The sequence below is a fragment of the Chamaea fasciata genome, unplaced genomic scaffold (genome assembly GCF_029207755.1).
Source record: "Chamaea fasciata isolate MVZ Bird 193981 ecotype frontalis unplaced genomic scaffold, bChaFas1.0.hap1 SCAF_6, whole genome shotgun sequence".
NCBI classification, from domain to species: domain Eukaryota; kingdom Metazoa; phylum Chordata; class Aves; order Passeriformes; family Sylviidae; genus Chamaea; species Chamaea fasciata.
This window is the reverse complement of record NW_027094091.1, coordinates 53,733,652-53,757,079: the sequence shown is the minus strand read 5'-3', so window position 1 is coordinate 53,757,079 and position 23,428 is coordinate 53,733,652. Positions and strand designations below refer to the sequence as shown.

Sequence of the window (23,428 nt, the reverse complement as noted above, 5' to 3'; positions counted from 1 at the left end):
CCTAGCGTGGCAAATTGAATGATATGGGTTGCTGGCTGTTTGATTCAGCAGGCTTTGCATACAAACCTTTGATTTGCCAAGGAAACTCAGGGCTGGGTGAACAAAAAAGGCCCAAATCTTCTGCTTGGGGACTTCTAAATTCCCAGATTTGATGCAGACAACAGGACTTGGACCTTCAGGGGATTGAGTGTATATATTCAATAACGGTGGGGTGGGTGTGGGGAATGCCCCAGGGAGAGAAATCCACTCTCCCCTCAGTAGCAGCAGTATAGGAACAGTAATGCATTAGCTGAGACAGCTCTTGACACTACTCCCCGAAAAAAAAATAGTATGTCTGAATCTCAAACACTCCTTAAAGGCTTCAGCAGAAGTATTTTAAAGGGGACATGGGTTCTTCTGGAAATGGATGATTCAGAAAACACTCGGAACAAGCAGCTTTCTGTTAGATGTGTCAGTAACTGGGACACTGAAGTTCGCACCAGCAAAGGGATGTTCAAGTGTGAGGAAAGTTTTAGCCTCTGGCTGCTTAGGTAAAAATGCTTCTTTTGAGACTGTTCCAGACACCAGGAAAGACTGTGGTTAAATCTTTCATGCAGGTTGTTTGTGGTAAGACTTATAGAGATAGAGCAAAAGGCAATTCTGCCTTCGATATATTGCAGCTGTGTTAATTACCAAAGAGTGGGAACAGCCTTGCCCTCACAGGTGTGATAAAAGAGTGAGTGAGCTGGTAGGGCATCAGTTGGAGTCTGCTGGCCGTGCTGTGAGGAGGAAGGGACGGGTAAGATGAGCCATTGTACAAGGGACAGACAGAGTTAGGTGGCCATGCCAGGGACAGGAAGCAGTGAGCTGGGGCTGCAGAAGTGAGATGGAAGAAGGAGAGAAAGAGCCAGAGCTGTGTGGAGCTGCCCATAGGATTGCTACATAGAAAAGGTATGAAAAACTTCTTGTTAACATGGTGCTGATATTTGAAGCCCCCTGAGGTTTTTAATGAAGTACTCTGTGTGCCGTGGTCATCTCAACTATGACAGTTGTTGGGTTTTTTGTTTAATGCAGTAGATTTTTTGAAGATTTAGAGAGGCATACTGTTTAGTTTTCTTTAAATTTCATTTGGGTATTGTGAATATTTTGCATAAGCAAAAGAAAGCAGCCATTCGTGTACATCAGTCATTTGTTTGAAGCTGTTTGTTCTGGTGGTTTTGGTGTTGGTCTTGTTTACTTTCCTAAATTGCTCTATATCAAGAATCTAAATTGCTTAATTAAAGGTGATAATTATTTGAGTTTCTCCCTAGGCCCCTCAGTTCACCAAGAGAGTGGACAGACCATAGCCTCACAGGCAAAATGCATTTCCCATGGGATGAGCTCCTTTGGTTCAGGTTTTTATTGCACAGGAACACTGATGATGTTGGAGCAGTGTTGCATGTAGTCTTTACTCCATGTTCTTTTCCCTCCGTGAATAATGTGAATTTTCCTTTTCCTCGTGCCTTTCTGTTCCTCCTGGAGCCTGTGGGATTCCTGGCACACTGGCAGGGCACAATAGCAAAGGTCCAAGTGCCAGGAGGCACATCCTGAGTATCTCCCAGATTGAGCAGTTCCTGTCCCAGAAGCCTGACAGAGGCCACCTTAGCTGATGGATACACTTTTCTCACACCTTCAGATCTCATGGTCTCATCCCATTTTGTGAGAATAGCTAGGACGATACTTTGTACTCTGTAGTTACCCACAGTAATATCTTAATTTGAGAGGGATAGCCTATGCCAGAACATGAAGTCAGGACTGAGAAAGAACTGTGTGCTGGATAGGGGTTAAAGTTAGCCCTAATTGCCCAGATTGGTATCAGATTTTGTCTGGCTTCTCTTTGTTAGGTATTTCTCACAAAATAGATTTAAGACCTATATTTTAATTTGGTAGTGGCCTTGGAACTCTTCTCATGAAGTAGAGTCTATAAATATTCAAAATGCTCTGAACTAAAATTCTGCTACCAACAAGGAGCTGCTCCAAAAAGGAGCTTGTTTTTAAAAAATATTTTGAGGACTGTGGCTTTTTAATATTGAAGTGGAGCTTTTTAAAAATGTCAAAGCTGGATCTTTTTTTTTTTTCTTTGAGTGTTTAAGTGGATTTGGATTAAAGCTCATCTTCAGCTTAAATATAGTTTAAGAATGTAGAGTGAAGACGTAATGACATTCAGGACTAGCAACTACGTCACTTTGAAAACTAATTAGGGAACAAATCAAGCTGGAAGATCATATTAGTTATGCAGTATTGCCATGTAAATTTTTTTTCTTAAGGAGAGTAAACACATGAGACTATTAGCCAGCTGGGATAGATCACATTTGTTCCTATTACTACAGATTTATATTAGCTCTGGATTAACTTTGACTTCTGGGTGGTACAATAAATAATTCAAAATTATTTATTTATGATTACCTTGAGTTTTTTTTAAGTTTTGTGTATTTAGAGCAAGTCAAATTTGCAGCCTTGCCTTTGCAGTTAAAGCACGTGAGATGGCTTGGAAGAGAATTTTCACATTTATTGAATATATATTCTGAGGCTGGAATGATAGGAATTAAACTTCTGGAATTTAATGTCATATGATTTTTAGCAGTTAGTCTTTGATGTTGATAATAAGATGATGGTGGGATTTTTTTTGGTTTTGTTTTTTGGGGATTTTTTGTTGTTGTTGTTGTTGGGTTTTTTTTTTGGGGGGGGGGCATGTTTTTGGTTTTTTGGTAGTATCAGTCAAATCTAGAGTTTGGTTCATCATTTTCATCATGGGTAAATTAGAAGATCTGACCTGATTTTTAATCCTGGTTAGTACCAGACAGGAACCTTCCCATGAAGTGATGACCAGAATTCAAAATATCTGGAAGTGATTTTTAATGATGTTCCTTAATTATTTGTCAGTGTATTCATGGAATTCTGGTCTTGTTTCTCTCTCTCTCTTTTTTTTTTCTTTTTTTTTTTTTTAAATATAAAGGGAAAAACAGTACCTAGATTAAACAAATAAAAAACAATGTGTCATCTTACAACGAAGTTATATTAAATTTTAGTGTTTAAGCCAAGAAATGCTTCTGCAGTCAGCCAACTCTGGAAGCTCTAGTTTGATGTGCTGAGCTAACATAATTGAGTGTGGTTACAGATCCACTGAAGTTAAAAGCAAAGTTTCCATTGTTAGTGGGCTTTCATCAGTAGTTGAAGAGGGTGGATGTCAGACACATTGATCTCCATGTTAGCTCTATTCACAGTTAAATTAATGGGTTGCACACAGTTTCCTGGGTCAGATCTGCAGTTTTGTGGATTCTAAGTTAGTGCCTTCTGCTGTGTATTTTCAAAGGCAAATATCAGAGAGAAACATGGATCATCTGGACAGCTTGCTGAAAAAGAAAAATTCTTCCTGGAGCTGGTTGGCAAGAGGGGCAGCTGGGGTTGGCAGGTTTGTTAGTTACCAGCAGCTGTGTGTCTCTGGTGAGGAAGTTGTTGTGAGAGTTGTGCAGATGTTGTTCTGCCTTCCCCTACGACCAGTGCCTGCCTTTTATTGGAAGCTGAGAAACTTGTGGGATAAGGTTCTTCCTTACACTTCCTGTGAGTGAGGATACAGGAGGGTACCTCTTGGTTGCTAGCCCTCAGGATGTGCTTTGATTTCCTGAAGGGTAACAGACAGTCTGACAGACAGCCATAATCTCAGCTGCACTTTAACAGACTGGGGTTTGTGAAGGAGCATGCTGTAATACATATGATACATAAAAGAATGTTGAAACAGTAAAAGTAGTTTTAAAATTCTAGTGCTTGTTTATTCTCAGTTTGTGATCTTTACCTTGGAGAGCAGATGACGTAACACCTCCATTTGAGCCTGGAGCGGTGGACTGTAATCATGCTTTCTTATTCCACTATAAAATTTTACATTGGATACAGTTGACATTTTGGTGCAATGGACCATAAATTAATGCTGGTATGAGCTGTAAAAGGAAGGACATTAGAATAATCAAGTAGCTACAGAAGTAGTTGAGTGTGTGACTGTCTATGGCACAGAATTTTTCGATTAGCTTGCTTTTATGAGCCTGCTCTCTTCCCTTTGTCTATCTCCAACACACCTTAATTTCATTTTCTCTCCAAAGCAACTCAAGGGATTGCTGAACCTCTTGAGTTATGAGATTTTTGTGTCAACAGAAATTTAATTACTTCAGCGAAATGAATCACTGTAACCCATCTACAATAAATCTCCACAATATAATCCAGAGACCATGGGTTTTGTTGAACCATAAGGTGTAATCTTTATCAGCATTTGTCTCTCTATTAGTATGACCATGTTAGAGGCATGCTTGTTCACCTTTTTGTTTTGTTTTTCTCTGTGTGTGCTTTCACTGCTGTTAGGCTCGATCTCTGCTATGAAGGTAAGGACTTGTGCATGGCATATCTCCCACACTGAGGTTTGCATTTCACAGAGACGCTGTTAGCACTCCTGAAGTGACTTGCTCACGCTGTGTTTGCCAATATGAAGTGACTACTTTACGCTGGAGTTGACAGTTTTTCACCTGCCAATTATTTAATCAATGTTAATGGCACATTGAATTACCTTAAATTGCTCCTATTTTAGAAATTAAGGCCTGGACTTCTTTTTCGTGGACCGTTTCCCAGGACACGAGCATTGGCAGGAACTGGGGAGTAAGGAATTAAAATGAGAGGAAGGAAGGATTTTCCTCTGTGTTACAGCTGGAATGGATTAGTGTACTCTGCTCCATGTATATTTGGCCTTACCAATGTGACCTGTAAATTTGTTAATTCAGACTGAGTTCTGTGTAGCAAGAAGGTTTCTAGCTACTGAGAGAAACAATTTATTTCTCAGGCATTAAATTTCTCAGTTGCTGAAACAACCTCAGCAAGAAAAGTGTGGTTGTGGTCAGTGGTTGATTGGTTGGCTGGGTTTTTCCTTAATCAGAGTTCAAACTGGAAAATAATCCTAATGCAGGATTCAGGAGTTCTTTCTTATTAGTAAGTTGGTGAGCAGTTTTCTTTCCAGTTCAGAAAGAGGAAAAATTACTTTTAGGTGCACAGTAGGTGTGGAAGCTTTAGTTTCCACTAGTTCCTAAGAAAAGTTGTAACTGGGAAAAAAATTTTGCTACTCTTTTCTTCCCAGGAGGAAGATAGTGCTTGTTTTCTTTGTAAGTTTCTTACTGAATGATGGTCTGAAAGGAGTGAAACTGGTAGTCTTCTGAGCATTTTGTGCAAATACCTGCCATGGCAAAACAACACTGATGTATTTCAAAGATGTCTTATGTTCTTGTAATAGCTTGTAATTTGCTCTGAATCACATTTGTTATTACTGTGTTATTTCCGTGTCAGTGCAGCCTTTGGATTTGTGATGGCCTACAAGATGATGCCTTGTGTAACTCATCTAAATAATCCATTTTGATCCCTGTGACGATGTATTTCATTCTAAAAGAAAATAATCTCTCTGTTGGAGTAAAGGTGTATAAACTGGTGCTATATCATTTGTTTTCACATATGAATTCACTTTCTTGCACCATACTTTACAGCAAATACGCTCTTTACACTTGGTGACCAGCAGTCCTGTGAATATTATTGGACCTGATATAGTATCTTTCCATGCTGTCAGAGAGGTTTCCTTCTTTTGGTAGCCACTTGCAGTGAGATCAGTGGGATCAACTATGATTCAGAGATTATCTGAATTCTCTGCCAAATTTGACACAGAGATATCATCTGGCACTGAAGAGATCTGAAATGTGCTGTTTGTGACAGAGGACATTTTTCTATCCTTCTGTTCACAGTCTTCAGCAGTCAGGTTTATTCACCTTTTCCAGTCAACTTTTTCACAGAATCAGGTAGAAATGCTGTCCTATATTTACCTTAAAACTGTTTTGCTGCGGCTTACTCCCATGGCTTGTCTGCATCTTTAAAGATGTGGAAGACAGAGCCCTTGGCATGTTTTATGTGTGGCTATCATTTACATTTAGCCATCATACTTCCCCTCAAGACCTTTCCTTTTGGGTTATACTCTGGACTCATTATGTCTTGTTGGTAGGTGCTGTTTGCTAGACTTGAATTATTCATAGTGTTTCCATTCGGATTTTGTCTAGCCACTCCTTTGATTTTTTTTTCCCCCACCTAGTATGTTCAGTTAGTCAGGATCATTTTGGATTTAAGTGCAGTTTTACAATTTGGATTATGTCCCTGCAAGTTCTATATGCTTCTTAGTGGTGTTTGACACTACTGAATCATTCAGGTAGTTCATGAAACCGCTGTCCTAAGTCAAACCCTGTGGTGAATGTTACACCTGTTTGACATGGTGCAACTTTGGTACAAATGAGTTACAGCGGGGTAATTTTTCTCTTCTTATTCTTTTTATTTCCCACTTTTTCCCATACCTGCCAATCTTTATGCTTCCATAGAAATGCTTCTTAATAGCTGCCAAGCAACTCATTTTCAGCCCATCAAAATAAAAGTGCTACTGAAGCAGCTCAGACTTGCTCTTAGGTCTTAAATAGGACAGACAGAGCAATTCATTATTTCTATTCCAAATGACACCAACGTCACAGAACATTTAGTGTACTTGCCTACATGGAGAGAAAGAATTAAATCATTCCTTTTGACCAAGAAAAGGATGAAAGAAATATGAAGGCGGGCAAGTGAATACAAAGGACCACAGTGTACCTTAAAGATGTGATGCTCTGGAATGAGAGCCTCCAAGATGCAGTCATAAGCCTCTGCCATATTTTCGCAGTAGAATGAGTCATCTGAGGACATCAGCAAGCCTAAGTGTGTGGTTTGTTTTAATTAAGGATTCCTTTGGTACAGACGTATTTATTTATATATATATATATACATTTGTGGAAGCTTATATGCACACTAAATAGGTATAAACAAAAGTCCTTGGTTTCTGTCCCCACTGCCTAGTGGTTCATAAGGCTGTCAGCCGTCTGTTACAGAAGTACAGCTTTTTCTCTCAGGCAGCTGTAGCTTGTCTTGCTCTGACCCTGCTTGATCCCTCTAGCTGGCTTTAGGCAGTATTTTGAAATCTGCTTTTTAAAGCGAATAGCACAGCAACCATTTGTGGGCATATATTGAAATGGTTCTTTGCTCATCTTCTGCTCTGCTTGCCAAGAATCACATTGAAACCAAGCTTATTAATATAAAGTAATTTACTGCATGTCCACTATTCTCAATCTTTCCAAAATGCATGCTCTATCATTGTTACAATACCTTTGCTGTTTAAAAGTGCCTGGAAGATACCAACAAAGATTGCTGCTGTTACAGCCCAGGTCCTCACTTGCTGTAAATCACTGCAGTTAATAGAGCAATACCAATTTCTCCAAGAAATGATGAAAATACAATTTTCCAACTGAAACTGCTTATTCAACAAGATCAAAACATTTTGCGGAACATACCGACTTCAATCAAACTGCATTTATAAAAGAAATCAAAGTGAAGTAGCCTTTTACCTCATTAAAAGATAGCTTTTTATTTTTTACTTTGAAACTTAGATAGGGAATTAGAACATGATATTTTTAAACATGTTCAGTTTTCATTTATTAAATGAGATATTTGCACAAATATGTACTTTATGGGATATTTTGACAGTTGTTAGTTCCTTTAGATGCTGAATTAAGTTCATGAATGGTGCGAATTCCTGCACATCTGAGGACTTTTGCTAGGCATTCAGGGATGCAGATCAGAATCCATTATCCCTGATGAATTCTTGGCATTTTAAAACATAGCCAGTGAAAGATTAAGAATGGAGAAGCAATTCATCCCTAAGGTAGGACTGGTCCCAATGAGATCTTATCATGGGGAAAGTATAGGGAATTCTGCATTTCATGTGATATAAGGCATACTTGCACACCCATGTCTAAATGGCTACGCATTTATGGATGAAAATGATGCAAGATTCCTTTCAGATTTATTTCTGTGTTACATAAACACACAACGTGATAATAATGTCTTTAAGTACAGGTAATGAAACTTTATTAGCCTGTGATAGTTATGTCAATAAAAATGTGAAGGGTGTGCAGCTGTTCTGAAATAAGCTTTGAATTGTGTGTGGCAATGGAGTTATTGCCAACTTTGCTGGGTAACAGCACCCATTGTAGAATTACCAGAGGAAATCACTTTGAGGAAATGAGCAGGAAGTTGAAACTCTGCGTCAAGATTTCCTGCTTTTCTGTGAAAGTGTGCACATTATTTTGAAAGAGAAGAGGAAATGCTGGCTGAGACTGTGGTTTAAGTGGATAATGGGGAAGGTAAGAGGCAAGCCAGTGGGAAACTTCTTGGGAGAGTATTTGCGGGGGACTGTTCACATTAAGGCCATGGAGGTGTTTGGTTTCAGTGCTTCCCTGAACTGAAAATCTGATAAGGTGGATGAGTGGGGTAGGCACCATGCCCATGTTCCCTTCATAAGAGCAGGCAATGATACAGTTATCTGAGAAAACTTGGACTTACTGGCATTGGCACCCCTTGTAGATTTGTACTGTAGCCAGGAATGATCATGCTGTAAAAAGCCTTGGAGACACCAGTGAGGTTTGTGGTAGCTGCTCCTGCAGTCCTTGGAGAAATACAATATTAATCTATGATTAATTAAAGAACAAGAAGGAGCTATGATTCCTCAGCTCTAGCTGATCTATGATTGGAGTTGACTACATGTCCATATAAATCTGACAGCCAAACAGTAAACAATAAATCTGGGCTATAAAATCAAGCAATGAATGCTCTGGTGTTGAGCAATGCTTGGATTCCAGATAGTACGGATGATTTATGTCTTACAAATAACTAATAATCACACATACAGCTTTTTTGTAAATATCACCTAGCGTGATGGAATATATGTGCAACAATTTGATAATGTTTATAACTTTGGACAGTGCTATTTACCTGTTTCTCAGGTCCATTTCTGTGTGTAGAGAAGTGGTTGCCCATCTGTCCAGGTTCTCCTTTTCCATTGGTTTGTCATTAGTGTGGTATGGGCATTTCAGAGAGCTCCACTGCTATTTCTGTCACTCATGTTATTCCGTCTCCTGCTATTCACCTGCTTCTGGATTCCCTCATTGCTGCAGCAGCACAGTTTTCTTTTGCTTTCATAGCACCAGACTAGCTGACAACAGGGAAGGATCCAACCCCAAATATAAAAGTCATCCTAGGACAATAAGAAACACCATAGTGTAATGAGAGGTATAACAACTTTCTTCAGCATTAGCTTGGATGAATTTTAAATCTAATTGAATTGAAATTCTAATGCTGAGTCATACCCACATATAAATCCAGCTGAAACTGGGTACCCTGAGAAATGAAAGATGCGTGTCAGTACGTCTCATTTCAGTGCTGAGTTTCCATTAATCTTAAGGATACACGATTTCTGCATTCTTTTGCAGGAAGGAAAGAAGTAAAACACTGTCTTTTTACACATATATTTGCCGTCGCATTTTTTTACTTTTAAAGTTACTCTGGAATTCAAGGTTCACAATACCAACCTGTTTTGCTAGCAAAACAAATTACTCAAGGGCCCTTTCACTGTAGGGAATTTTTCTTCCTGAAGAGAACAAATCTGTTTTCTTTCCAAGTACAAATTAAAGAACAGGAGTTGCATTACTGTTGGCAGATGAAAAGATGGCTATTTCTGTGCTGTACACTGATCAGGGTTTAGAGTATGAAACTGAAGTTACATCAATTTTTTTAACCAATTCCTAAGCAGAGCAGGCTTTTCTACTATGTTACAGCTTTTTCATGATGGAGAGCATAGTATCTGCTTTGCAATTTAATTTTGTTGCATGTTAAGATACTAGAAAGATAAGTGAGTTTCTAGAACCTTTTCTAGACTTTGTTAGCAGAATAAAAACTCACTAACTCATCCTTTGTTTATATCCAGGTATAGCCTCTGGATATTTTCTGAAGTTGTTAAGTGATTCAGAATATTTTAGCACATCTTTGCAATTTTTATATCCCTTCAGGTGATACTATTCATTAAAACTCTGTTCATTAATTTACTATTGTCTGTGCATTCTTTCTAAGTGGCAGCACTAATATTCAAAGTTATCAGTTATTGTTTTCTTCCAAAGTATTTTGTTGTCTCAGCTTTGTACAAGCCAAACACTTTAATTGCTGCTTTTAATCTTTCAAAGTGCTTTGCAAAGATGAATTAATTAATCATATAACCCCCTTGGTTGAGCAGGTATGGTTGTAGTGTACAGTATAAATTGCAAGACTCTGTGCTTGCACCTGACTGCCCAGTTATGTCCACATGGGTGTTGTATCTGGAATATGTCCGAAGATTTCAGGCATTTGGATTCTTCAGTTTCCAGTAATTTACTTGGAGGGATATAACGGCTCTGTCTGCAGAGCTGAGCTAGCCTAAGGGAGGTGTGTCCCAGAAGAACAGGGTCACTGTGGACAGTGGATGGAGGCAGTGATCTCTGTCTTAGAGCCCTTAAGGTTTAGAATAATGTAGTGGTACCCTTTTCTGTGACATCAAATATTCTAAATTTAGTGCAGCTCACGCCCCTGCAGGTCTCGTTTGCTCATAGTGAGAAGCACATTCCTTCCCCTGAGCTTCCTTGCCCATAATTTAGTTGGGGGCCTGGACACCCTGGTCCTACACTGGCCAGCCCCAGGGACTGAGAGGTTCACCTAGGTAATAAAAATCAATTTATGACAGCAAAAGCCATTTCCCTTCCCTCTCAACAGTAATGCTTGCACCCAAAGTCTGCGGGGGGAGCCTTCTACATGAAGTGCTGTTTCTTGTTGAAAAGCGAATTGGGAAGCAGTTGTGTCCTATAAATCTTTGACTAAAAAGATAGGTTGTCAATTTTATCAAAGTTGCACTGCAGAATAGCTCTAAGCAGGAGTTTCAAAAACCCTACTTCATATTCTACAGATAAGGATAAATTATAAGCCTCCTTGCTATATATCTCTGAAATATAATGTACCTATGTCTGTAACACAGGCTATAAAATGGAAATGAGATGGCCAGCACTGCGGTGTTTTTCTGATGTACAGAGGTTATCCTGGTAATATATCTCAAAAACCTCCAGCAATATTTTAAAAGATCAGCAATGTCAATTTGCATAATTTGGTATATAATCTCTTCATTTTTCCGAATGGCTGAAGAATGGTGAATAAAATTTCACACTGTTCACAAGAAGAACAAATAATCTAATGTGTGAAAATGCCACTGTTACCTGTTACACAAGGACCAAGGCAAATACACTATACGTGTGACTTCCAGAAACCTCTCAAAATTATCTTGGGCTTATACCTTGCTCCTATAGTGAAGTTACAACTGGAAGTAATTTAATTACCTCTTTGTCAAACTGAATGGATATGGAAATTTTGTGGTTGACCTTTGACATTTTGCTAAATTTAATTAATTAGATTCAGCATTTAATGGTGTACTTAGCTTGGATTACTGCTGTGGCAAATGTATGCAAGTTCTTTATAATAAATGCTGGTTACTCAGTGTTGGGGTTCATAATTCAGTGGGACTGCCAACCATTATTAGACCTTTACTATTTTTAACTAGGTCTTCACTGGATGAAATCTGTTTGGCTTCATTTTTCATAAAGACTCAGGGTTTCCATTTTTCAACTGACATATTTGGTTTAAAAAATTCAATTGTTATTCTGTGAAGGAGATTTTCTTCTTGGTTTTGTGTGGAGAGAATTGAATATTTGCAAAACAATAGACATTTCATAAATAATTAGCACCAACTTCAAATTCCATGTTTTGCTTTCTCAGCAAGTCAGAAATAATTTCTTTCATTTTGAATGAAATTGTATCTGTCTGATTTGAGGATGAAAAATAGAAAATGCCATTTTGAAGGGAAAAGTTTTACAACATGGCCACCTCTGTTTTACAACATGACCACAAACTTCTGACTTGGGCTAGACTTCAGTCTTAAACTCAGAGAGATCAACCCCATGTTTTCTGGTAATATGCTAGGTGTCAGAAAACCCTAATCAGCCCTTACCCAGGTAAATCTCTTCAGTTCTTTCAGCTGCATTTGACCTATCAATATGACAGGCTGTCTAATCCACAGATATTTCTTCTACATCTACCTCTCTGGAAATATTTGTTCAGCAAGTTAAACTTATTAACTGATTTTTCCCAACTCCTGAAAGCCGATCAATTCCTTGGACTCAAAGTATATAAATTCTCTCTCATACATCATCTTTACATCTCATTGATCCTCATATTGTAACTTTTGTCTCCGTGTATTTCACTGGGGGCTGTGTTGAATGAGACCAGACCAATTTGAGCTGGAGGTCCGCATTTTGTCTTTTTTATTTGCATTTTGTGAGAGCTTTTGTAGCTGCTTTTGCCTTCAAGTTACTGCTGTGCTGCAGGGAGGATGTGCCTGGGTGGATGTATTCCAGTTCTGCCCAAATAAGACTCTAACAACTGACTGTGCAAATGTACTTGCTACAGAACTGTGTTCATTCTTGCATGCAGTCACAAATTTGGAAACAATGCCAGTCTCATTTTTTTAATAGAGAGTCCTATAATTCATGATATATAAGGATATTGCAATTTTCTTCTTTTCTGAAAAGATCATTTTTACAAACTGAGTCATGCTTGGGAAGATATATCTTGGATATCTCCAGAGCAAACAAATATAGAATATAATATTTTTCCTCCAAACAAATACAGAATACAATTTCTTTTCTCCAGCTAACTATATTGACAAAGCCTTATCTACTCCATAATGAAAAGTTTTGGTGACTCAATTTATCCTTTAAAAAAAATTAACCTGCCTGTTTTAACAGATTTATTTGTTTGTCTCACCCAGAGTTGGTATGGATACTGATATGTGAACAATGTGTTGATGTTCAGTCCTTGTTGAAAAGTGTCTTCACATAGTTAAAACTTATTTTCCTTCTGCTTCATCTTAAAACCAGAGATTTGATAAGTCTGTGCTGTAAGGTCCAATAAAGGAGTGAACTGAGACTGAAAGATCTTACTGCAAAATACCTCCTGCCGATTAACTGTTCCTCTGGGTTAGCTCTTCTGTCATCCCAAACTGTTTTTTCAGGGAGTTTCTCCTGAAGGCTCAAGTGCAAGCACTGGTTAAAATGAGAGAGGGAAATGCCCTAGCTTCTCTTCCTCATCCCAGAAGTGCTGGGTCAGGCGCCCATTACCACTTTCCCAGAAGACTGACCATCATTTTTTCATGTATTTGATTCTCCTGGTTGGTCTTCAGCCAGTCCTTTCAGCTGTAAAAGAAGGGGCACCCTCACATCTCATGAGATTACATCTCATGTGAATAGTGGAAGTGCTCAGCATGTGCCCTGTTGCCTTGGTCTCCAGGAGGCCACATCTACACGTGCTGCTGTCTCATCATGCACAAAGTCCCCAGCTGTCATCATTTGCACCTAGCTGATGCCTACTGTATCAAATACCATCTTGCGTCTGCTCTGTGGGTGTTCACTGCACAGTCACTAATTATTTCTTCAGCACCATGTGTAGTCATTTCTGTGTCAGTGGTGTTTGTTTCTTGCTTCTGCCCTCAGACAGTGGATGTAGAAAATAGTTTGTACTTTCCTGAGACCTGTGGCTCATGAGCTTGACTGATTCTGGTGGCAGTACTGCCACTGGTCACAGGAGGTGATCCTGGGGTTTTAACAGCGTACTTCTTGCAAAAGCTTCTTAGTCCTGTGGCCATACCCTTCTTGACACTACCTATGTACAGGAAAGAGTCCCTAAGAGGAGTGAAACATCTCCATTGTTGCTTTTAATAGAATACGTTGTTTGACTTAAACATCATTTTTGTTAATGCGGTGTTTCATTTCATCAGGCAGAGCACATGAATGCATGCGGGGGAATCAGTGGACTTGATCCATGTGAACATACCTTATTTGCCTCTTTCATTTTGTGGCTGATTTCCTTATTTGCAGAGGCAAAATTGTAGTTTGGGAAGTGAGCAGACACCATGCTGTCTTACAGGTGGAGGAGATGGAAGGGACAGGATTGTGTCCCTGCACGAAGTGGGAAATCGGGCTGTATCTACATCTGTTCTGTTTCAGACCTCATTCCTTGAAATTCTTAAGGACTGGAATGTTTCCATTAGATGAAGCCAAAAATCTGTTGTTTGACTCACAGATGAAAAAGTCTGGGACCACCAACTTTCCAGAACTCCTAAGGCACATGTCAAAATCTTTGTGTACCCGAGATTTATTTGGTTTATTTCTGGTGTGAGTTGGAAAAGGGAGCTGTACATGTAGTTGCTGGGTGGGATATCCATGACACCAGCTTGCTGGAAGTCCCACCACCCTGTTATGGAAAGCCACTGGCCCATTAGCAAGTTGTGGAGGACACTGGATGTTGGACTCACCAGCTTCCTCTGACTCAGAGCTTCACTTGAGAGTAGCTTTCCAAGGACCATCACAGTGGCTGGCCATGTTAAATTCAGCCTGCTGAGAACCTAATCTTGTACAGAGTTAGGGATGATAAGGCAGCTGGGAAGCATTAATAAAATGAGCAGAGCTGCAAAGGCCGCTTGGTGGGGAGTAACGCAGGGAGATGACAGGATTGAGCATCGAGATTTAGGGCTAAGCTGGTAAAGCTGGTAGATAACTGCTTCTGTGGGTTTGCAGAGTTAGTCTGTAGATTGTGTCACAAAGTTTCTTGAAATGAATTGTGTGTTTTGAACATAAACTTGCCCAGGAGCTTTTTGGGGCTGCTTTTTGTCTTTGCAATGCACTTACGTGATGCAGAGCAAGGCATTAATGAGCCACACACTGGAGAAATTCTTTCTTTGAGACTTCGGCTCTCAGTGATTTCTATACAGCAAATCAGAGTGGCAGTGGAAGGATTGCGTGGAAACACAGCATGTTGCATCTTACACCATACCACTATTATAATTCACTGAAAATTCAAATTGTAAGAGAACATGTCATCTACGCTTTACCCCCTAATTGCAGATAGCAAATGTAAGTTAAGAGAAAGAAAACCCCTGAATTATTTGAAGGTTTGAAAATATTTCAGTTAGTTTGGCCAGAGTTTGTCTCTACAGGTGCAATGTGGATCTGAGCAGTTAAGACTGGCTTTGTTAGAGATTTCATAGGGCAGGAGAAATGCAGAAAATGGAAATTAAAAAAAATTACTTAAGCCAAGTCTGCAAAATCTAGTATTGGAAGAATCTGAGACGGCTCAAGCTCTGCACAGATGGCCCTGCTCTGTGCAAGCATTAGTGCAATGCGTAGATCCAGGGAGAAGATACCACTATATTTGAAGTGTTATTCAGCAAACAGGATGAAGGGCCAGGACAAGACAAATGGCCTGTCAGCCTGAAAGTAAAGGGACACTTATTAGTTTGAAGCTGGACACAGGTTCAGAAGGCAACATGGTGCCAGAAACCATGTTAGCATTGCAGAAGAAACCACAGATGGTTGAGAGAAAATAGTTCGAAGCCCAGGGTGACAGCTGGGATCTGGCCTTTGCTTTAGAAATACTTGAACCAAACGCGTAGCTAACAAGATGAAATAGAGACAGTTTGTAAAATCATCTGAGAATGGATCACCCAGTGGGTTAGAAACAAAACAAGTCCTTGGTTGCATATGAAAAGTGCTGCTTTTGCAAGAGTAGAGATTTACACATCTGTTCCCCTTGAAGATGTGCTCAGACACCTTTCATCAACCTTTCTGCACTATTCCAGAGTCTGAGCAAATCTACCTGGGGATCTAGATGCATTTGAATTTTCAACCTTTGGCTCAGAGCTCTTGCCACAACATGCAGAAGGTATCTGATTTTTTTTTTTCTCATTAATCAATGCCTCCATCAATACTGCCAAGACACAGTATTTCCAGACTAGGAAATACTTCCAGAGGCAGCTAACCACTCAGGAATGCGTGACTGAGTATTTTCAAATGTCCCCACTTTACCACAGTAGGTGAGAGAGGCATGTTGTACAAACATGGAACAGTCAGCAAACTCCTGTCTGTTCACCTGTGAGCTGCATGTCTATCAGTATGCTTCTAATTTGACTTTATCTTAGATTAACATGCTTTTTTGGTTGTTTAATCTTTGCAAGTATATGTTTGTGGCAGCTAAGTAGCCATTGAAAAGAAAGCTATAGAGACAGACTGATGTAAAAATAAGTTTTCTTTCAGTTCATCAAGCTTCAGTTTGGTGCTGCACTCATGCTCCTGCTAAATCAACAGGAATCACACTGTTTCTTGGCATTTGGTGAAAACAGCATTTAATTGAAGACCCAACCAGTAGTTACAGATGAATACTATTCCTCATTTTGCTTCTGGACACTTTAATCAACCTGCCTGCATGTTGGGATCAATCAGTTTCAGCAGTTCTGTTCATTCATCTTCATCCTGCCATTCATCTCATGGCAGCAAAGAGAACACTTTGTAATTGAATTTAGTTGAAATCTAATAAGAAGAAAAACCGTGACAAGCTACCTATAATCAGCTTGACTTTGAATTTTCAGAACGAGCATTAGCTTTGTATTTCCAGGAGGAACATATTGGGGGTCCCACAGAGCTTCAGTGAGAAAGCTGGCAAAGAGAGTGAAACACTGGAGACATGGAGTCTGTTTTGCTGTTTGGTTGCGGATTTTTTGCCATTTACACTCACTTAAAATAGAAATGATATCTTGCTTGCTTTTCATTCAGCTTCTACACTGTTTGCTTGATTTTGAAGGGAAATCCACCACCTTTCTCCTGGTGTAAGATGTGTAAAATGACATTTTATGGAGTGTGTATGTATGTATTTGGGTTTTTTTAAGGCTAGTGTAACAATCATTGAGATGAAATCTCAAAATATTTTCACTGAAGCTGATGTAGGACTGGACTTTAAACTTTTCTAAAGTGCACAGCATTTGATCTGCATTTCCACATGGGCTCCCTTAGAAACGATTGCATAGTGTCATGTTCATGGAGTTACTGCTTTTTTGAAAGCTGGGTATTAACCACTTGGATTTAACATGCTGTAAGATATGTGTGTTGTCTTTAGAGTTTCAGCTGATCTGACTTGACTGAGTATTCCCATGGAGGAGTGCCTTTTTTCAGTCTTTTACCATTGCAGATCTTTCTGACAGAATTGGAGGACATGACTATAAACAAAAACCAATTTAAGAATACTCAAAGGATTTCTCACTGCCTACAAATTCTTTATTTTTGGTAGCAGTTTTACAGATGAATTGCAAAATATATTCATAATCTGAAATAAGAGTGGTAAAATTGGAGAAGGAAAGGTCTCTATATGTATATGTATGTGAAGGGATTGCAAAATAGTCCATCAAGGACCTATTACAAGAGCTTATACTGTGTTACTCAAATAAGATATTTAATAGGATATCTCTTTTCTTGGAGTGTTATTGCAATATATTGCCAAACTCTTACAGAGTTAAACTCCTGGGAAGTGCATGTGTGACTGGTTTTTCAGACCAAATGTGTTGAGGGGAATAGGCGTCAGGTTGCAATTCTACTTTTTTCTGTAATAGTTAGACCCTACTATCTTCCAAGACAGTAATATTCATAGTCCTAAGATTGCTTAAACTATATATATTAATCAGGACACATGATGTACTCTAACAAAGTGCTTCAAAATATTATTAGTTGGGGAAAGGAGTAATAAACCCATTCCTCACATACCTTTTTAAGAAACTTAGGAAAATAGCTACTCTTGCTGGTTTTTGACTCCTATAGCTATGTCACAGAATAAGAAATGAATATGCTCAGCATGCAGCTTTTGGCTTTTTGGTGATTTCAGATTACGACATCAATGAGTGCCCTAATGTTGTACAGTTAGAAATGTCTGCACAGCCACCCACAGCTTTTAACCATGAGGTGCTGCACAGTTTTGAATTGAAGCTTCCCATGTTTTATGCACTACACTGGACTGGCATTTAGAGAAAATGGGTATAAAAAATGTAGAAGAATCATGTCAGAATACAGCTTTTGTATGTTAAGGGACTGTACCAGCCTGTGGCCATGCCTGGCTGCAGGAAGGGAGCAGCTCTGTGTAGAGCCATTTGTTATGGGCAAATGAGGAAAGCACAGTGACAGGGACATGTGCTGGCAGACTTGAGTTCACTCTGCCTTTTTTCTGACCTGGCTGGAGATAAACAAGTTTTGGATTAAGGCTGTACCCAAGGTAGCAAGCCTCATTCAGCCTCTTTAATTCAATTATCTGAATTTCCCAGGTCACACAGCTCTCACAAGCCCTCTGCCTGTTGGACCTCTTTCACAGCAGTCATTCACTTCAGGTAGTAGGCAAGAGCACAGGAAGTTGTAGGCAATTCTTAGCTGCACCCAGAAATAACATTCTGAGATTTCAGGGGGGGTTTATCATTTGTGTTTTTAAAAACAAACCCAAAACCCTTCTCAAATAGTACCATGGGCACAGTAGTTAATTTTCTCTCACTTAAACCAAAAGTAAAATTAATTGTAATTGATTGTTGGTTATTCTTATTATTTCTCTTCTGTGGGAGAAAGGTCTTGTGTAACCAGTCCTAGCAAAAAGTATCCAAGATGCAAACCCTGTAACTGTAATGTGAGATAAGTAAGAGTGGGAGAGTACTACAGGGTGGGCAGTAAGCAGTGCACAGTCTGCTGAGGTCAATGCAATTAGCACAATAAACTCTGGCCAAATCATAGCAGGTGCTTGTGCCGAGAAATTTAATGCTTTTTTTCCTTTCATGTGAAAAAAAACTGTGCCAAGTACCTAAGCAGAAACATGGCTTTATTTTGATTTTTATCTGAAAGTGTTTGTTTTTTTCTTCACTCTAAGTAAATAACATCTAATTACAATGTGCTTGTGTGTACTCTCCTTACTGCTTTCTATTAGTGTATTTTTGAAATCACTGGGATGCCTGGAAATAATTTGAATAGGACATCCAGGATGTTCTCATAGGCATAAATAGTATGTGGCTATGAGCCCGCTAAATCTTTTTTATCCACTAAATTTGAAACACATATAGATTATATTCTGAGACAGAACATAATTTACAAGGTATGTAACAAGTCTTTTTACATTCCCATTAGTCAGTGACATAAACCACTTTCTAACTGTGGAAGACTTCACAAGAATAGGCTCTGGTATTGTATGCATGAGATGTTATTCATGGTAGTGATTAATTCCTGCAGTTTCTGAGATATCTGGAATGTATACCTGACCTGTGCTGCCTCCAGTGTTACAAGTACCCACTTTTCTTACTTTTCTCTCCTCATAGCACTATAACAAATTAGAATTTTCAGTCCTTCTTTGGGTGACAGAGCTGTCCTCCAACAGCTACAGGTACAATTGTCTAATGATGAGAGCAGGCCGCTCCGAAACAGAACGTGTTCATTATTTTTTATTGTAAGTTTTAGTGTGCTGCAAGAGGGAAGGGAAGGGAAGAACAATGTTTTTGAATGAGATTAGCTGAGTTATTCAGGCTGCGTCATCCCAGGTGAAATGACTTTTTAAAAAAGAAATTCTGCCAGCTTCATTTTTCTACACTAAGTGTTTCATATGTTGTAACCTTTGTCAATTTTTTTACCAGGGCTTTCACAGTGTTTCTAGATACTTTTACTGATATCAGTAGAGTTTGCCTTCCATGTGCTCTCTTCTTTTTGCCAAATTTTACTAATTTTGATTTTTTTTTAAACCCTTAAAGGATCATTTCATTATCTAAATGCACATGCTAATAAAATACTCAGACATCCCCTCTGTAAGGGAACTCTGTAGCAGGGAGGTTTGTAGGCCTGGAAAGGGATTGGAAGAAGTGGGTTCATGATCCAGATTCTTTGTGTCTCTCTTTATCTGTTTTACACTCAACAGTTATTTTTTCTTAAATCTACACAGCAGAAGAGACTAGAGACTGGAACTGTGGGACTCCTCCCCTCCTGAAAGGATTTATTTCACGCTAGCAGCACTTACACATAATACACTCTGTGGAGAAGAAATTTGGGTCCAGAAAGTTGGTGGGAGTTTAGCTCATTGCTCTCAAAAGGCCAAGATTTTGTTCTGTCTCTTATGCTTTAATTTACTGTAAACAGCAAAAGCATTCCCACTTATGTGTGTGGAGAGGTCTAAATCATTGTAAGTCAGTGCAAACAGAGGAAAACTTTATATGCAGCCTGTCAACAGCAAATGTCAATGGAAGAGCATTAGTAATAAATGTCATGGTGTGCTCTAATTACCTCCTACAGCTCTGCTCCTTTAGGGTAGATGTTCTATCCATTGAGGTCATGCTGTGGTACATATTAATTAAATCTCTTCAGTGTTATCTGCTGTTTCTGGAAGGCAGCAAATGTAATGTGCAAAATAGTGGCTTATCTGGAAGGAAAAGAACACATCCCAGAGCAAGGAAATATCTTTATCTTTTTGAAACAGATATCATCTATTATTAAAGAAAACAAAATGGGTACCTGCTGGATTTTCTGCTCTTGTTAATAGCACAGTTCAGAAATATTGACTAGAAAGAGGAAAGGGAAATATGCTCAGACATGAAAGCACGAGGGCCATAGTTGATTAAACATGTGTTTCTATTAAAATTATGACCCTGTAGAATCAGTGGCTAATGAAGAGAAGCATCCATAAGCATTGGAAAGAAATGCAGCTACAAGCAGCTCTTTGCCCTTTGCTTGGAGAGATTCCGTTTTATCTAATGGAGAAGCAAATTGTTCCAATCTGAAACTCTAAAACCCACTTAAGTCAGCCAGGGAAAAAATGTGAGGCTTTCCTTTGATGCGTGTGTCTGGCTCAGGTTCCTGGTACTTTCCTCAAGTATTTTAACAATCCCACAGCCATTTTTGACAGAGTTATTTTAAAGAACTATTTTTGGTTTTTTATTTCAGCTACAAAAATATATATCTGCACAGGCAAAACCACCTTTTTGCCATTCAAGAAATAGGATCACTCCTTGATGACGCAGTGGAAAGTGGAAATTTTTGCAAACTGTCTGGGGGGAATACACTTTGGGTTTGAGGCAGTTTGCATTCATGTCTTTTAGATCTCAGCACAAATGCTTCTTAAATTTTTGAGAGTCTTCAGAAGAGCAATCTTCCCTGCTCTTAGAATTACTGAAGAGCAGCTTATTTTAGGAGCAGAGAGTTGGTTCAAAGTGGGTGAGAAAACCACTATGGTTAATTAACAAATTTAACATAGTCCGAGAATAATGAATCAGAAGCACTGCGGTCCAGTTTCTTTGGCTCTCTACTGTCTAGGCTCTTATGCCTTGTTGGTGAATTTGGATCAATGTTCTGTGGCAGGTGGGAAAAAAGGAATTTCCATTATACTCAGTTATAATGATTAAATAATTAAATATGGACATTTTTAATTAAAGTCTGTTTGTTTGGGATTTTTGGGCTATGTCTGCAACACAAATACTAGTGGACAAATATTTAGAAGAACTCTGAGTATTTCAGAACATAACTCTCAGGAAAGCTGAGGAGCAAGTAGTTCCTCTTGTTCCTAGATGTGCACATCAGTTTTGAAACCTGGCTACTTTTTTAAGTTTTTAAGGGAGTAATCATTTGGTCATCATTAATTTTCTGATTCAAAACATTTTGGATGCAGCACCTGATGAGACGCATAAGTCTAGCTCTGTCAATAGCATGAGTGTACCTCATACATGTTACAGAAGTTCTGAGTCCAGCCTGAGCTCCATTAAGGCCCAAAAACATGACTTAGCTGTACCCTGGGTGGATCCCACCATTACATGGTGAATTCATTTGTGAAAGTGCTGGGCTGCTGGTCATCTTGGCTGCTGATGATCTCAGCCTTGCCACACACAGGCCTTCACACATGTGTTCACCCTGTGTTGTCTGAACACAGGGTGAGTGCACATACATCCAACGTGGTCCTGGCAAGCCTAGGATTACTGTACATGTGCTTACACTGAGAGAGTAATGCTGTGACTGTTCCCTTCATCTTGGGAACCCTGGATTTTAGCTGGTCAGTGTTCAGGGTAGAGAAAGCAGTGCTTCAGCGGGGCTCTGCAGGGCTGCTGAGGCTGTGATAAGCTACTTGAACTATCTCACATACCTGAAGTGGTGTTTGGATATTGAATAGCAACGGCTATTAGCATAAATTATCACTTTAAGGGAGATACTTTGGTCTACCGCCAAGCAATTACAATAAGTAGTGTTTAACTAAGTGTTAACATGAAGGAGAATTTCTTTCTTCTCTGTTGTACAATTCGAGTTACCACGTAAAGTTCAAAAGATGAAATGGAGAAAAAAAGCACGGTGGAAGAGGATCACTTTGCTGTTACCACCCAGCTCAGATCTCTTCCTCAATTTTCAAGAGAACAAGGACCAAGTTCCTAAATGGATTCCTGAATTTAGATCCAAGTTTCTGTCCTTAACTTTTCTCTGCTGTAGGTCAAATCCGAATTTTGGAGGAGAGTGAACCTGGATACAGAGATTAGTATCTAGCTGCTTTTGAACTAAGGTGCTTAGTCTAGATGTGGTGTTTTGATGCTAACTTTTACTTCAGGCTTTTTTCTCGTTTAATGTGTTTTCAGATTGGACTTGTTTCTTTCCAAGGCTGGGTAGAAACAGGGCAGCCCTGGAAAAAGAGAGTGTTGTTTTCTCTGTATCTCACTTCTTTACAATCTCTCTCAACTCAATACTTAGTTATGAATGTGCTTGACAGCTTGTCTTCATCCCATGCCTAGAGAGAAAGTCCCTGCAGATCACCACCACCACTTGTGTGTCTTAATCTGTCTGTCCTGAATATCTCTTAGTGCAGAGATGTGCTTTAAAGGGTTTGGGAATTGCTCTGGTCTCCACACACATTGCAGGCTTTCAAGCTCTGGATCACTACTAGGTCTCAGAGGCCATGGGCACCTCAGTCTCCCACTTCTTGCTGCATTTCTTGATCAGGCAACAAGGAATTCATGTGGCATTTACATGGAAAGAGAGATCTCATTATGGGAAGAGCAGAATATCTGGATATCTGTACGAGCTCTTGGCTGTTGTTCAACACTCATCTGTTTTCACTGGGGTTGGGATCTGGCATTGACCTTTGTCAGCAGACGTGAGGTGAAAAAGTCACATTAGAGAAGCTAAAGAAAAAAAAAATATTGCTTTATATTTTCAAGTGTGGTCACATAAATTCTCTTTCCACAGCACCAGAGCATAGGTATATTACAAGTAACTGGAGGTTTGCGTCTGTTACTTGATATAAGACCTTCCCAAATAGTGGTTTTCTGATGATTTCAAGTGGTCATAAAGAAATTATTTTAATTACCTAAAATAAATAGATCTTCCCATATATCTGTACCCAAATGTAGCTGTATGAGTGTTGGATTCTTTTTCTGTTAACCTGAGGTAGTAGCAATATGCAAGAGCATCACACCAAAGAAATTTATGCCATGAATGATCTTGCAGCAGTCCAATGACATCTGCTCCTTTTATTACTGTACATCTTCTGGTGATGTGACAAATGATATGGCTAAGGCCATGGCACAGAAAGATACCTGGATGTC

At 39.2% G+C, this 23,428-nt stretch overlaps 1 long non-coding RNA gene across 3 annotated transcripts in view; it reads left to right on the top strand.

Annotated features, from left to right (window-relative positions):
• Nucleotides 1-23,428, top strand: part of LOC136291387 (uncharacterized) — a 278,854-nt gene that overhangs the window by 110,528 nt on the left and 144,898 nt on the right. For 2 of the 3 annotated variants that reach the window (XR_010721513.1, XR_010721511.1), the window contains exon 1: nucleotides 758-930. The exons of the other annotated variant lie outside the window; for it this stretch is intronic. This is a non-coding gene — a long non-coding RNA (uncharacterized lncRNA). Of the gene's footprint in view, nucleotides 1-757; nucleotides 931-23,428 lie in introns of those variants that run through there. 3 annotated transcript variants of the gene reach the window in all.